The sequence below is a fragment of the Saccopteryx bilineata genome, chromosome 8 (genome assembly GCF_036850765.1).
Source record: "Saccopteryx bilineata isolate mSacBil1 chromosome 8, mSacBil1_pri_phased_curated, whole genome shotgun sequence".
In the NCBI taxonomy this organism is placed as follows: domain Eukaryota; kingdom Metazoa; phylum Chordata; class Mammalia; order Chiroptera; family Emballonuridae; genus Saccopteryx; species Saccopteryx bilineata.
In genome coordinates this window covers 49,758,771-49,772,343 of record NC_089497.1, presented here as the reverse complement: position 1 = coordinate 49,772,343, position 13,573 = coordinate 49,758,771, and positions in this window count along the sequence as shown.

The window sequence follows — 13,573 nt, the reverse complement described above, 5'->3', positions numbered from 1 at the left end:
CAGAGTATCGCTAAGGTTTTGCCAGTCAGTAATTGTATAATGAATAAAAGTATTTATTTTGGGGATATTTTTCTTCTCTTAATGAGTTTAGCCTCTGAGGGAGATTACGTCAGAGTAATGGCAGTGTGAGAGATACTCCCAATTTCTCCCCTTGAAATTTCAACAAATTGAACAACTTTAATGCAGTGAAGGAATCCCAACTGGATTTGCAAGCACAACTAAAAGATCCATGCACCGAATGGAGTAAAGGTGGGACAGGTTGAAAAGGGGGGAGGAAGATAAAATGTATTTGCAGTGGGCCCTGGAGAGGAGACAAACCCTGACTGACTGGGGTATTTTTTCCCTCTGCTGGACTACAGGGAAGAGAGCAGCTCGGGCTGTCTGGATTTTGACTGAGGGGTATGGAGAGGGAAACTCGGAGTGACTAGGTCTCCTTCTGCTGGGAGAAACAGTGAGATAGAGGGGCAGAGGGGGAGAAATGATACCAAAGCAGCCAGAGCATGAGGTTACAGCCACTGTTCCTGCAGTCTACATGCAGCCTACACTTGGCAGAGACAGAGAAAACTAAAGTATGGCCCCTTCAGCCTCCCATATCCCACCTCCCTCACCTCGCAGTAAATAGAGTGGCAGAGACAAACCCCACAGCTAGCTCTCCAGAGCCACTCACTTCCCTGAAGAACAGAGGTGATCCACGTCAGAACCCTGGGTCTGTTGAGATGTGGGGAGGAGTGCCCAGAAGCCTGAGATTGCCATTGTTACAGCTGTAAAACCAGAAAGCTGAATGAAGCTGTAAAGCCCTTACAGACGAGATCAGGTGTGTTCAGGGTGGTATGGCTGTAGATGCCTTAAAGCCCTTACAACACGCCCCTCCTACCAAGGTGACTGAGGTCCCACCTACATTATTGGGATAGCAACATCTAAGAAGAGAACATCCCAAGAATTTTATAGAGCTAAAACTTGTAATACAGTGACACCTACTGGAAGAAAACTATAACCTCTCAAAACTGAAATTTATTTCTCCCTTTTTTCCTTCTTATTTTATCTTTCTACTTTTTTTCTATTTATTTCATTTTATTTTTTTTAATATTTCTCTTTTTTAAAAATTATTTTTATTTATTTACTCATTTTAGAGGAGAGAGGTTGAGAGAGAGAGAGAGAGAGAGAGAGAAGGGGGAGGAGCAAGAAGCTTCAACTCCCATATGTGCCTTGACAGGGCAAGCCCAGGGTTTTGAACCGGCAACTTCAGCATTCCAGGTCATTGCTTTATCCACTGTGCCACCACAGGTCAGGCCTATTTATTTCATTTTAAGTTATATATATATATTTTTTATTTTATTATTTTTTTTTTTAGAGAGACAGAGAGTGAGTCAGAGAGAGGGATAGACAGGGACAGACAGACATGAACAGAGAGAGATGAGAAGTATCAATCATTAGTTTTTCGTTGCGCGTTGCAACACTTTAGTTGTTCATTGATTGCTTTCTCATATGTGCCTTGAGTGCGGGCCTTCAGCAGACTAACTAACCCCTTGCTGGAGCCAGAGACCTTGGGTTCAAGCTGGTGGGCTTTTGCTCAAACCAGATGAGCCCGCGCTCAAGCTGGTGACCTCGGGGTCTCGAACCTGGTTCATCTGCATCCCAGTTCGACGCTCTATCCACTGTGCCACCACCTGGTCAGGCATAAGTTATATATTTTTTATTTTTAGTATTTTGTGGTTGTTTTGCTTGTATTTGACTTGTTTGGGTTTTTTTGGGGGGGGTGGTGTTTGGTCCTTGTTTTCTGTGGTTTTTCTTTTTTTATTTGTCATTTTTATTTTTTAGGGTTTTTTTTTGTTATTGTTAGTTTTCTTTTTAACAGTACCACTCCCAAATGCCATCAGGAAGAAGAAATCAATGCCATGGCTACACAAGTCAGAGATGTATTTCAGAAAGAAAATAAAAACTCTCCAGAAAAATATCTCAATCACAAGGAAATCTTAGAGTAAAATGATAAAGAATTTAAAATTAAAGTTCTGAAAATACTCAATGAGATGAAAGAAAACACTAATAGGAACTTAATGAGCTCAAAAAGGACACTGAAGATTTAAAAACAGAGAAGAATTTAATATATAAATTGAAAACTGAAGTAGCAAGTTTAACTAATTGAACAAGCCAGATAGAGAAAGGAATCAGTAAAATCAAAGATAGGCAACTAGAGATGCTACAGAGAAGAGAAAGATTCATGAAATAAAAAAACTGAGAGAGCTCTAAAAAATTGTTTAACTCCATCAGAAAGAGCAATACTGTATAAGAATAGTAGGTATATTTGAAGATGAGAAGGAGAAAAGAATGGAGAGCCTACTTACACAAATAATTGATGAAAATTTCCCAAGCCTATGAAAAAAGTTAGAGCCTCGAATCCAAGAAGCAAAAAGAATTCTGAGTTACTTCAACCAAACATGTCTACTGCGTGGTACATCGTAATAAAATTGTAAAAAAAAAATCAGTGACACAGAAAGAATCCTCCAGGCAGCTATGGAAAAGAAGAACATAACATATAAAGGAAAGTCCATTAGGTTATCATCAGACTTCTCAGCAGTAACTCTACAAGCCACAAGAGAGTAGACCCAAACATTCAAAGAACTGAAAGAGAAGAATTACCAGACAAGAATAATATATCCATCAAAGTTATTCTTCAAATACGAAGGAGAAAAAAAACTTTAATGGACATACAAAAGCTAAGGGAATTTATCACCAGAAAACCACCACTGTAAGAAATACTCAAGGGAGTTATTCGACCAGACACAAAGATCAAAACAAATCAAAACTACAAGTAAAAACTCCAACAAGGTCACAATAAAAGCAAAGATAACCTTTGAGAACAACATAAAACGGAGAGGATAAAGTTCTTCAGTAGCAAAGGAGGATGTAGTGTAGAAGCACTCATAAGACAATGGATTCTTGTACAGATGAACATTTTTGTCTTAATGACTTAATGGTAACCACCCACAAAGAAGCTACTACTGAAGTATACAGCTTAAGAAAAAACAAGGTAAAGAACTATGGAATACCACCACACAAAAACAACTGACAGGAAAAAAAAGAGAAGAACCAAATGAGACACAGCTACCAGAAAACGAAACATAAAATGGCTATAGGAAATACTCAAGTGTCAATAATTATTCTAAATGTAAATGGACTGAACTCATCAATAAAGAGGCACAGAGTAGCAGATTGGATCGAAAAGCAAAACCCAACTATATGATGCTTTCAAGATACACACCTAGGCTGCAAGGACAAAAGTAGGTTCTAAGTGAAAGGTTGGAAAATGATTCCCAAGCAAGTACTATTCAAAGAAAAGCAGGTGTAGTTGTAATCATATCTGACAACACTGACTTCAAGACACAAAGGTATCCAGAGACAAAGATGGACATGTCATAATGATAAAGGGGACACCAAACCAGGGAGCACCAAAACATGTAAGATATCTACTAACTGATCTAAAAATAGAAAGAAACAGGTCTTACCAGTTGGCTCAGTGGTAGAGCATCAGCCTGGTGTGAGGATGTCCTGGATTTGATTCCCAGTCAGGGCAAACAGGAGAAGTGACCATCTGCTCCTCCACCCCTCCCTTTTCTCTCTCTTTCCCCCTTCCACACTGTGGCTCGATTGATTCGAGTGAGTTGGCCCCGGGCACTGAGGATGGCTTTGTGGCCTCTGCTTCAGACACTAAAATTAGCTCAGTTGCTGCACAATGTAGCAATGTCCCTGATCAGCAGAGCATTGCCCTGTATGGGGCTTGCCAGGTAGATCCCAGTCGGGCATATGCAGGACTCTCTCTCTCTCTGCCTCCCCTGCTCTCACTTACTTAAAAATAAAATAGAAACAGACAAAAACACAATCATTCTTGAAGATCTTAACAAACCACTGATGGTTTTAGATAGGTCATCAAACAGAAAACATCAATAAAGAAATATTGGCCTTCAAGGCTCCATTGGAGCAAAGATGGCCCAGGCGCTGGGGATGGCTCCTTGGCCTCTGCCCCAGGAGCTAGAGTGGCTCTGGTCACGGCAGAGCGACACCCCGGAGGGGCAGAGCATCGCCCCCTGGTGCGCAGAGCGTCGCCCCTGGTGGGCATGCCGGGTGGATCCCGGTCGGGCGCATGCGGGAGTCTGTCTGACTGTCTCTCCCCATTTCCAGCTTCAGGAAAAAAAAGAAAAAGAAATATTGGCCTTAAATGACACACTAGACCAAATAAATATAAAGGGCAATTATAGGACATTTCATTTCAGAACATCAGACTATACATTTTTCTCCAGTGTTCAGGGAACATTCTCAAGGCTAGACCATATGTTGTGCCACAAAACTAACATCAACAAATTCAGGAAGATTGAAATTATACCAAGCATATGTTCTGACCATAAGTTTTTGAAATTATAATTCAACTGCAATAAAAAAGTAAAGATACCCACCCTGGCCGGTTGGCTCAGCGGTAGAGCGTCGGCCTAGCGTGCGGAGGACCCGGGTTGGATTCCCGGCCAGGGCACACAGGAGAAGCGCCCATTTGCTTCTCCACCCCTCCGCCGCGCTTTCCTCTCTGTCTCTCTCCTCCCCTCCCGCAGCCAAGGCTCCATAGGAGCAAAGATGGCCCGGGCGCTGGGGATGGCTCTGTGGTCTCTGCCCCAGGCGCTAGAGTGGCTCTGGTCGCAACATGGCGACGCCCAGGATGGGCAGAGCATCGCCCCCTGGTGGGCAGAGCTTCGCCCCTGGTGGGCGTGCCGGGTGGATCCCGGTTGGGCGCATGCGGGAGTCTGTCTGACTGTCTCTCCCTGTTTCCAGCTTCAGAAAAATGAAAAGAAAAAAAAAAAAAAAAAAAAAGTAAAGATACCCACAAAAAATATGGAAATCAAACAACATACTTTTAAAAAATGACTGGGTAAAAGAAGAAATAAAATCAGAGATCAAAAGATATATACAGACAAACAAAAATGATAACATGACATATCAAAATTCCTGGGATGCAGCAATGGCATTAATAAAAGGGAAGCTTATACCATTACAGGCTTATATCAAGAAACAAGAGTGATCCCATGTAAACAACCTAACATTACATCTCAAGGAACTAGAAAAAGAAGAACAGTGGCAACCCAAAGTCAGCTGAAGAAAGAAAATAGTAAAAATTACAGCAGAACTAAATGAAATAGAGAACAAAAAACTATAAAAAAATTAATACAACAAAGAGCTTGTTCTTTGAAAAGATCAATAAAATTGATAACCCCCTGGCTAGACTCACTAAGAAAAAAAGAGAAAGAACCCATATAAACAAAATATGAAATAAAAGAGGAAAAATTACCACACATATCATAATATACAAAGAATCATAGTAGAATACTATGAAAGATTTTATACCTCCAAATTCAACAACCACGATGAAATGGATAAATTCCTAGAACTATACAATCTTCCTAGACTGAGTCACAAAGAAGTGGAAAACTTAAATAGACCTATAAGCAGGGAGGAAATAGAAACAACTATCAAAAACCTCCTCCCCAGCCTGACCAGGCAGTAGCGCAGTGGATAGAGCGTCGGACTGGGATGCGGAGGACTCAGGTTCGAGACCCTAAGATCACCAGCTTGAGCATGGGCTCATCTGGCTTGAGCAAAAAGATCACCAGCTTGGACCCAAGGTCACTGGCTCGAGCAAGGGGTTACTTGGTCTGCTGAAGGCCCGCGGTCAAGGCACATATGAGAAAGCAATCAATGAACAACTAAGGTGTCGCAATGAAAAACTGATGATTGATGCTTCTCATTTCTCTCTCCATTCCTGTCTGTCTGTCCTTATCTATCCCTCTCTCTGACTCTCTGTCCCTGTAAAAACAAAAAAACAACAACAAAAAACCTCTTCCCCCCAAAAGACCAGAACCAGATGGCTACGCTAGTGAATTCTACCAAACATTCAAAGATTTGGTACCTATCCTTCTCAAAGTCTTTTAAAAAATAAAAGAAGAAGCAATATTCCCTAAAACATTTTATGAAGCCAACATAACCTTCATACCAAAACCTGGCAAGGACAGCACAAGAAAAGGAAACTATAGACCAATATCTCTAATGAATACAGATGCAAAAATCCTAAACAAAATACTAGCAAATAGAATACAACACATTAAAAAATTGATACATCACAATTAAGTGGGATTCATTCCAGGAGCACAAGGATGGTTCAACATATGGAAATTGATCAACATAATACACCACATCAACAAAACAAAGAACAAAAATCATATTATCTTATCACTAGATGCAGAAAAGGTATTTAATAAGATGCAACATCGCTTTATGTTTAAAAGAGTCAATTAAATCAGAATAGAAGAAAAGTACCTCTATATAATAAAGGCCATATATAACAAACCATCAGCTAATATCATACTATTGGTGAAAAAAATGAAGGCTTTTTCTCTAAAATCAGGGACAAGATAAGGCTTCCCATTCTCTCCACTCATATTCAATATAGTTCTGGAAGTTTTAGCTAGAGCAATCAGGCAAGAGAAAGAAATAAAAGGCATCCATATTGGGAAAGACCAAGTAAAGGTATCACTCTTTGCAGATGATATAAGCCTGTATCTAGAAAAAAGCAAAGAGTCCACCAAAAAACTATTAGAAAAAATAAGCCAATATAGTAAAGTTGCAGGATACAAAATCAATATACAAAAGTCTAGTGCTTTCTTGTATGCCAATGATGAAACTTCAGAAAATGAACCCAAAAACAAAACAAAACAAAAACACACAATTCCTTTTACAATTGCAACAACAAAAAAGAAAATACCTAGGAATAAACTTAACAAAGGATGTGAAGGACCTATACACAGAAAACTACAAAGAATTATTGAAAGAAATTGAAAAAGACACAATAAAATAAAAAATATTACATGTCCATGGATTAGAAAAATCAATATAGTTAAAATGGCCATATTAACCAAAGCAATATACAAATTTAATGCAATCCCCATCAAAATCCCAATGTCATTTTTTAAAAAAAACAGAACAAAAAGTCACCAGGTTTCTTTGGAACCATAAAAAATCCTGAATAGCCAAAGCAATCCAGAGGAAAAAGAATAAAGCCAAAGGTATCACACTACCTGACTTCAAATTATACTATAGAGCCATAATAGGCCTGACCTGTGGTGGCACAGTGGATAAAGCTTCGACCTGGAAATGCTGAGGTCGCCGGTTCGAAACCCTGGGCTTGCCTGGTCAAGGCACATATGGGAGTTGATGCTTCCAGCTCCTCCCCCATCTCTCCCTCTCTCTCTCTCCTCTCTAAAAATGAATAAAAAAAAAAAAAAAAAATTAAAAAAAAAAAAAAAAAAAAAAAAAAAAAGCCTGACCAGGTGGTGGCGCAGTGGATGGAGCGTCGGACTGGGATGCGGAAGGACCCAGGTTCGAGACCCCGAGGTGGCCAGCTTGAGCGCGGGCTCATATGGCTTGAGCAAAGAGCTCACCAGCTTGGACCCAAGGTCGCTGGCTCCAGCAGGGGGTTACTCGGTCTGCTGAAGGCCCGCGGTCAAGGCACATGTGAGAAAGCAATCAATGAACAACTAAGAAGTCGCAACGCGCAACGAGAAACTGATGATTGATGCTTCTCATCTCTCTCCGTTCCTGTCTGTCTGTCCCTGTCTATCTCTGCCTCTGTAAAAATAAATAAATAAATAGAGCCATAATAACTAAAACAGCACGGTATTGGCAGAAAAACAGACATACAGACCAATGGAACAGAATTGAGAGCCCAGAATAAAACCGCATATATATGGACAAATCATTTTCGACAAAGGAGCCAAAAACATACAATGGAAAAAAGAAAGCCTCTTCAATAAATGATGCTGGGAAAGCCACATGCAAAAGAATGAAAATTGACTACAGTTTGTCTCCCTGAACAAAAATTAATTCAAAACGGGCCAAAGATCTAAATATAAGATCTGAAACAATAATTTACATAGAAGGAAACATAACTTATGAACCTTGCTGTAGGAAACAATTTATGAATTTGACCCCAAAGGCAATGGAAGTAAAAGCAAAAATAAATAAATGGAACTATATCAAACTGAACAGTTTCTGCAAAAGAAACCAACAGCAAAACAAATAAGCAGCCAACTATTTGCAAACAACAACTCTGATAAGAGGTTAATATCCAAAATATATAAAGAACTCACAAAGCTCAGTAACAAACAAGCAAACAATCCAATTAAGAAATGGTGAGAGGATCTGAACAGACACTACTCCCAAGAGGACATTCAGATAGCCAAAAGATATATGAAAAAATGCTCATTCTCACTAGCTATTTGAGAAATGCAAATCAAAATTACAATGAGATACCACTTCAGATCTTTTAGATTGGCTATTATTAACAAGACAGGTAATAAATATTGGAGAAGCTGTGGAGAAAATGGAACCCTCATCCACTGCTGGTGGGAATGCAAATTAGTACAACAATTATGGAAGAAAGTATGGTGGTTCCTCAAAGATTAAGAATAGAACTACCATATGACTCAGCAATCCCTCTACTGGGTATCTACCCCCAAAACTCAAAAACATTGGCCCAGAAAGATACATGCACCCCTGTGTTCATCATAGCATTATTCACAGTGGCCAAGACATGGAAACAACCAAAATGTCCCTCGATAGAAGATTGAATAAAGAAGATGTGGTACATATATACAATGGAATACTACTCAGCCATAAGAAATGATGACATATTGCCATGTATGACAACATGGATGAATCTTGAGAACAGTATACTGAGTGAAATAAGTAAATCAGAAAAAGAACTGTATGACTTCACACATATGTGGGATATAAAACTGAGACTAAAAGGGATAAATATATGGTAAGAGAAAATGATTTGACTTTGGGTGATGGGTATACAACATAATCAACAGTTGAAATGCTATAGAAATGTTTACCTGAAACCTATGTACTCTTATTGATCAATGTCACCCTGTTAAAATTAATTTTCTAAATAAAATTTTAAAAAAGTTTTCAGCCTCTATTGAGAACCCCCTTCTTTAGGCCCTGGCCGGTTGGCTCAGCGGTAGAGCGTCGGCCTGGCGTGCAGGGGACCCGGGTTCGATTCCCAGCCAGGGCACACAGGAGAAGCTTCTCCACCCCCCACCCCCTCCTTCCTCTCTGTCTCTCTCTTCCCCTCCCGCAGCCAAGGCTCCATTGGAGCAAAGATGGCCCGGGCGCTGGGGATGGCTCCTTGGCCTCTGCCCCAGGCCTAGAGTGGCTCTGGTCGCAGCAGAGCGACGCCCCGGAGGGGCAGAGGATCGCCTCCTGGTGGGCAGAGCATCGCCCCCTGGTGGGCAGAGCGTCGCCCCCTGGTGGGCGTGCCGGGTGGATCCCGGTCAGGCGCATGCGGGAGTCTGTCTGACTGTCTCTCTCCGTTTCCAGCTTCAGAAAAAGAAAAAAAAAAAGAAAAAAAAGAAAAAGAAAAAGAGAACCCCTTTCTTTAAATCCAGAGTCACTCACACTTAACCATTAAGCTCTACTGCCTCTGATTAAGCCAGCAATGAAGAAACCACATAATCTAGTTCTAACCCATCTAGTTATTTCCCATGCTCTCCTAAAAGATTCATTTAGTTCTATCAACATGTACTGTTTGCTTTGATTCCTACCTCCAAGTTTATGCTCGTGCTATATCCTCTACCTGGAATATCTTTCTTATGTCTGCCCTTTGAAATGTTATCTGTCTTAGACTAGGTTAAATTTCCTTTTCTCTGAAGATTTCTCTGTATGGTACTTAAAAGCAGAAACCATAACATATTTCATATTCTTGGCTTCTGTCATAAAACTTTAAGCCAAAAAATGATTTCAAGATGTCTATGATAATATCCTCATTTAAATTGTCATCTGTGTAAATGTCTTATCTTCACCACAAAACTGTATATTTCTTGAGGGCAGGGACCATGTACATAATTCTTTAACTTCTTCATTGTTCCCACACACGAGGAACACCAGAAATTGGAGTTTGAAATTGAGAATGACATTCTTATTGGCTCTGAATTCTAACCATATAAATATCAATTCAGGAATCAGACAATAATCCAAATACAATTCTTTTCTTTTTTTTTTATAATTTTATTTTTTTAATGGGGTGACATCAATAAATCAGGTTATATATATTCAAAGATCAACAAGTCCAGGTTATCTTGTATTTCAATTATGTTGCATACCCATCACCCAAAGTCAGATTGTCCTCTGTCACCTTCTATCTAGTTTTCTTTGTGACCCTCCCCCTCCCCCCCGTAACCATCACACTCTTATCAATGTCTTTTAGTTTCACTTTTATGTCCCACCTACGTATGGAATAATGCAGTTCCTGGTTTTTTCTGATTTACTTATTTCACTTCGTATCATGTTATCAAGATCCCACCATTTTGCTGTAAATGATCCAATGTCATCATTTCTTATGGCTGAGTAGTATTCCATAGTGTATATGTGCCACATCTTCTTTATCCAGTCATCTATTGACGGGCTTTTTGATTGTTTCCATGTCCTGGCCACTGTGAACAATGCTGCAATGAACATGGGGCTACATGTGTCTTTACGTATCAATGTTTCTGAGTTTTTGGGGTATATACCCAGTAGAGGGATTGCTGGGTCATAAGGTAGTTCTATTTTCAGGTTTTTGAGGAACCACCATACTTTCTTCCATAATGGTTGTACTACTTTACATTCCCACCAACAGTGGATGAGGGTTCCTTTTTCTCCACAGCCTCTCCAACATTTGCTATTACCTGTCTTGTTAATAATAGCTAATCTAACAAGTGTGAGGTGGTATCTCACTGCAGTTTTGATTTGCATTTCTCTAATAACTAAAGAAGATGAGCATCTTTTCATATATCTGTTGGCCATTTGTACTTCCTCCTGGGAGAAGTGTCTGTTCATGTCCTCTTCCCATTTTTTTATTGGATTGTTTGTTTGTTTGTTGTTGAGTTTTATGAGTTTTTTGTATATTTTGGATATTAGGCCCTTATCTGAGCTGTTGTTTGAAAATATCATTTCCCATTTAGTTGGCTTTCTGTTTATTTTGTTATCAGTTTCTCTTGCTGAGCAAAAACTTATTAGTCTGATGTAGTCCCATTCATTAATTTTTGCCTTCACTTCTCTTGCCATTGCAGTCAAATTCATAAAATGCTCTTTAAAACCCAGGTCCATGAGTTTAGTGCCTATGTCTTCTTCTATGTACTTAATTGTTTCAGGTCTTATGTTTAGATCTTTGATCCATTTGAGTTAATTTTAGTACAGGGGGACAAACTGTAGTCCAGTTTTATTCTTTTGCATGTGGCTTTCCAGTTTTCCCAGCACCATTTATTGAAGAGGCTTTCTTTTCTCCATTGTATGTTGTTGGTCCCTTTATCAAAAATTATTTGACTATATATATGTGGTTTTATTTCTGGGTTTTCTATTCTGTTCCATTGGTCTGAATGTCTATTTTTCTGCCAATACCATGCTGTTTTGATTGTCGTGGCCCTATAATATAGTTTGAAGTCAGGTATTGTAATGCCCCAGCTTCATTCTTTTTCTTTAGGATTGCTTTGGCTATTCGGGGTTTTTTATAGTTCCATATAAATCTGATGATTTTTTGCTCTATTTCTTTAAAAAATGTCATTGAAATTTTGATGGGAATTGCATTAAATTTGTATATTGCTTTGGGTAATATAGCCATCTTGATTATATTTATTCTTCCTAACCAAGAACAAGGAATATTCTTCCATCTCATTATATCTTTCTCAATTTCTCTTAACAATGGTTTATAGTTTTCATTATATAAGTCCTTTACATTCTTTGTTATGTTTATTCCTAAGTATTTTATTATTTTTTGCAATCGTGAAGGGGATTATTCTTTTGAGTTCGTTCTCAGTTGTTTCATTGTTGGCATATAGAAAGGCTATTGACTTCTGTATGTTAATTTTGTATCCTGTGACCTTACTGTATTGGCTTATTGTTTCTTTTATATATATATATATATATATATATATATATATATATATATATATATATATATATATATTTTTTTTTTTTTTTAAGCTGGAAACGGGGAGAGACAGTCAGACAGACTCCCGCATGTGCCCGACCGGGATCCACCCGGCACGCCCACCAGGGGCGACGCTGTGCCCACCAGGGGGCGATGCTCTGCCCCTCCGGGGCATCACTCTGCCGTGACCAGAGCCACTCTAGCGCCTAGGGCAGAGGCCAAGGAGCCATCCCCAGCGCCCGGGCCATCTTTGCTCCAATGGAGCCTTGGCTGCGGGAGGGGAAGAGAGAGACAGAGAGGAAGGAAGGGGGGGTGGAGAAGCAAATGGGCGCTTCTCCTATGTGCCCTGGCCGGGAATCGAACCCGGGTCCCCGCACACCAGGCCGACGCTCTACCGCTGAGCCAAGCAGCCAGGGCCGGCTTATTGTTTCTAGTAGTCTTTTTGTGGATTCTTTGGGGTTTTTGATGTATAGGATCATATCATCTGCAAAAAGTGATACCTTTACTTCTTCTTTTCCGATATGGATGCCTTTTATTTCTTTGTCTTGTCTGATTGCTCTGGTTAGAACCTCTAGTACCACATTAAATAAGAGTGGAGAGAGTGGACAACCCTGTCTTGTTCCTGATTTAAGGGGGAAAGCCTTCAGTTTAGTGTCATTTAATATGATGTTAGCTGATGGTTTATCATATATGGCCTTTATCATGTTGAGATATTTTCCTTCTATACCCATTTTGTTGAGAGTCTTAAACATAAAATTATGTTGTATTTTATCGAAAGCCTTTTCTGCGTCTCAAATACAATTCTTTTATGGCAATGTTAGATTGGAGAACACAGTATATATTAGAGATTAAAATCAATTTCACAATCCCTCTTCCCAAATTAAACCTATAGGCAGAACTCGTACAACCACAGAATGTAGAAGCAGGGTTTGCTCTAGCTAGTCTACAATACAAAGAAAAAAAGAATGTACATCTTTTTTTCTGCCCAAAAAGAATGTGGGCAGCATTATTCCAAAAGTAAGTCAAGGAGGGACTTAGCCAAATAAATGCAATAATTCTTTTTCTAAAATAACAATCATATAAACTAGTGATTTTCAACCTTTTTCATCATGAGATAAAACACATATAAACTTATTACTAAAATTGAGCAGCACACCAAAAAAAAATTTTTTTTGGCTCATCTGACAAAAAAAGTAGGTATAATTTTGATTCATTCACACTGAACATGGCTATTGTTATGTTAGCTCTGTCATTTTTTTATTTGACAATCTAAGAGAAAAGAGGTCACTGCCCTTGACTAAATAATCAGGGTTGCATGTTTTAAAAATTCTTGTAGCACACCAGTGTGCTACAGCACACTGGTTAAAAATCATTAACTTCCATAAGACATAAGTGGGAGGTGAAAGTGAAAAGGATTACAGATTTCTCCCTAAGAGATTCTGAGAAAGCAGAAAAACTATGTTTTGGACCAAAGTTAAAAAAAAAATAGAGGCCCTGGCCGGTTGGCTCAGCGGTAGAGCGTCGGCATAGCGTGCGGAGGACCCGGGTTGGATTCCCGGCCAGGGC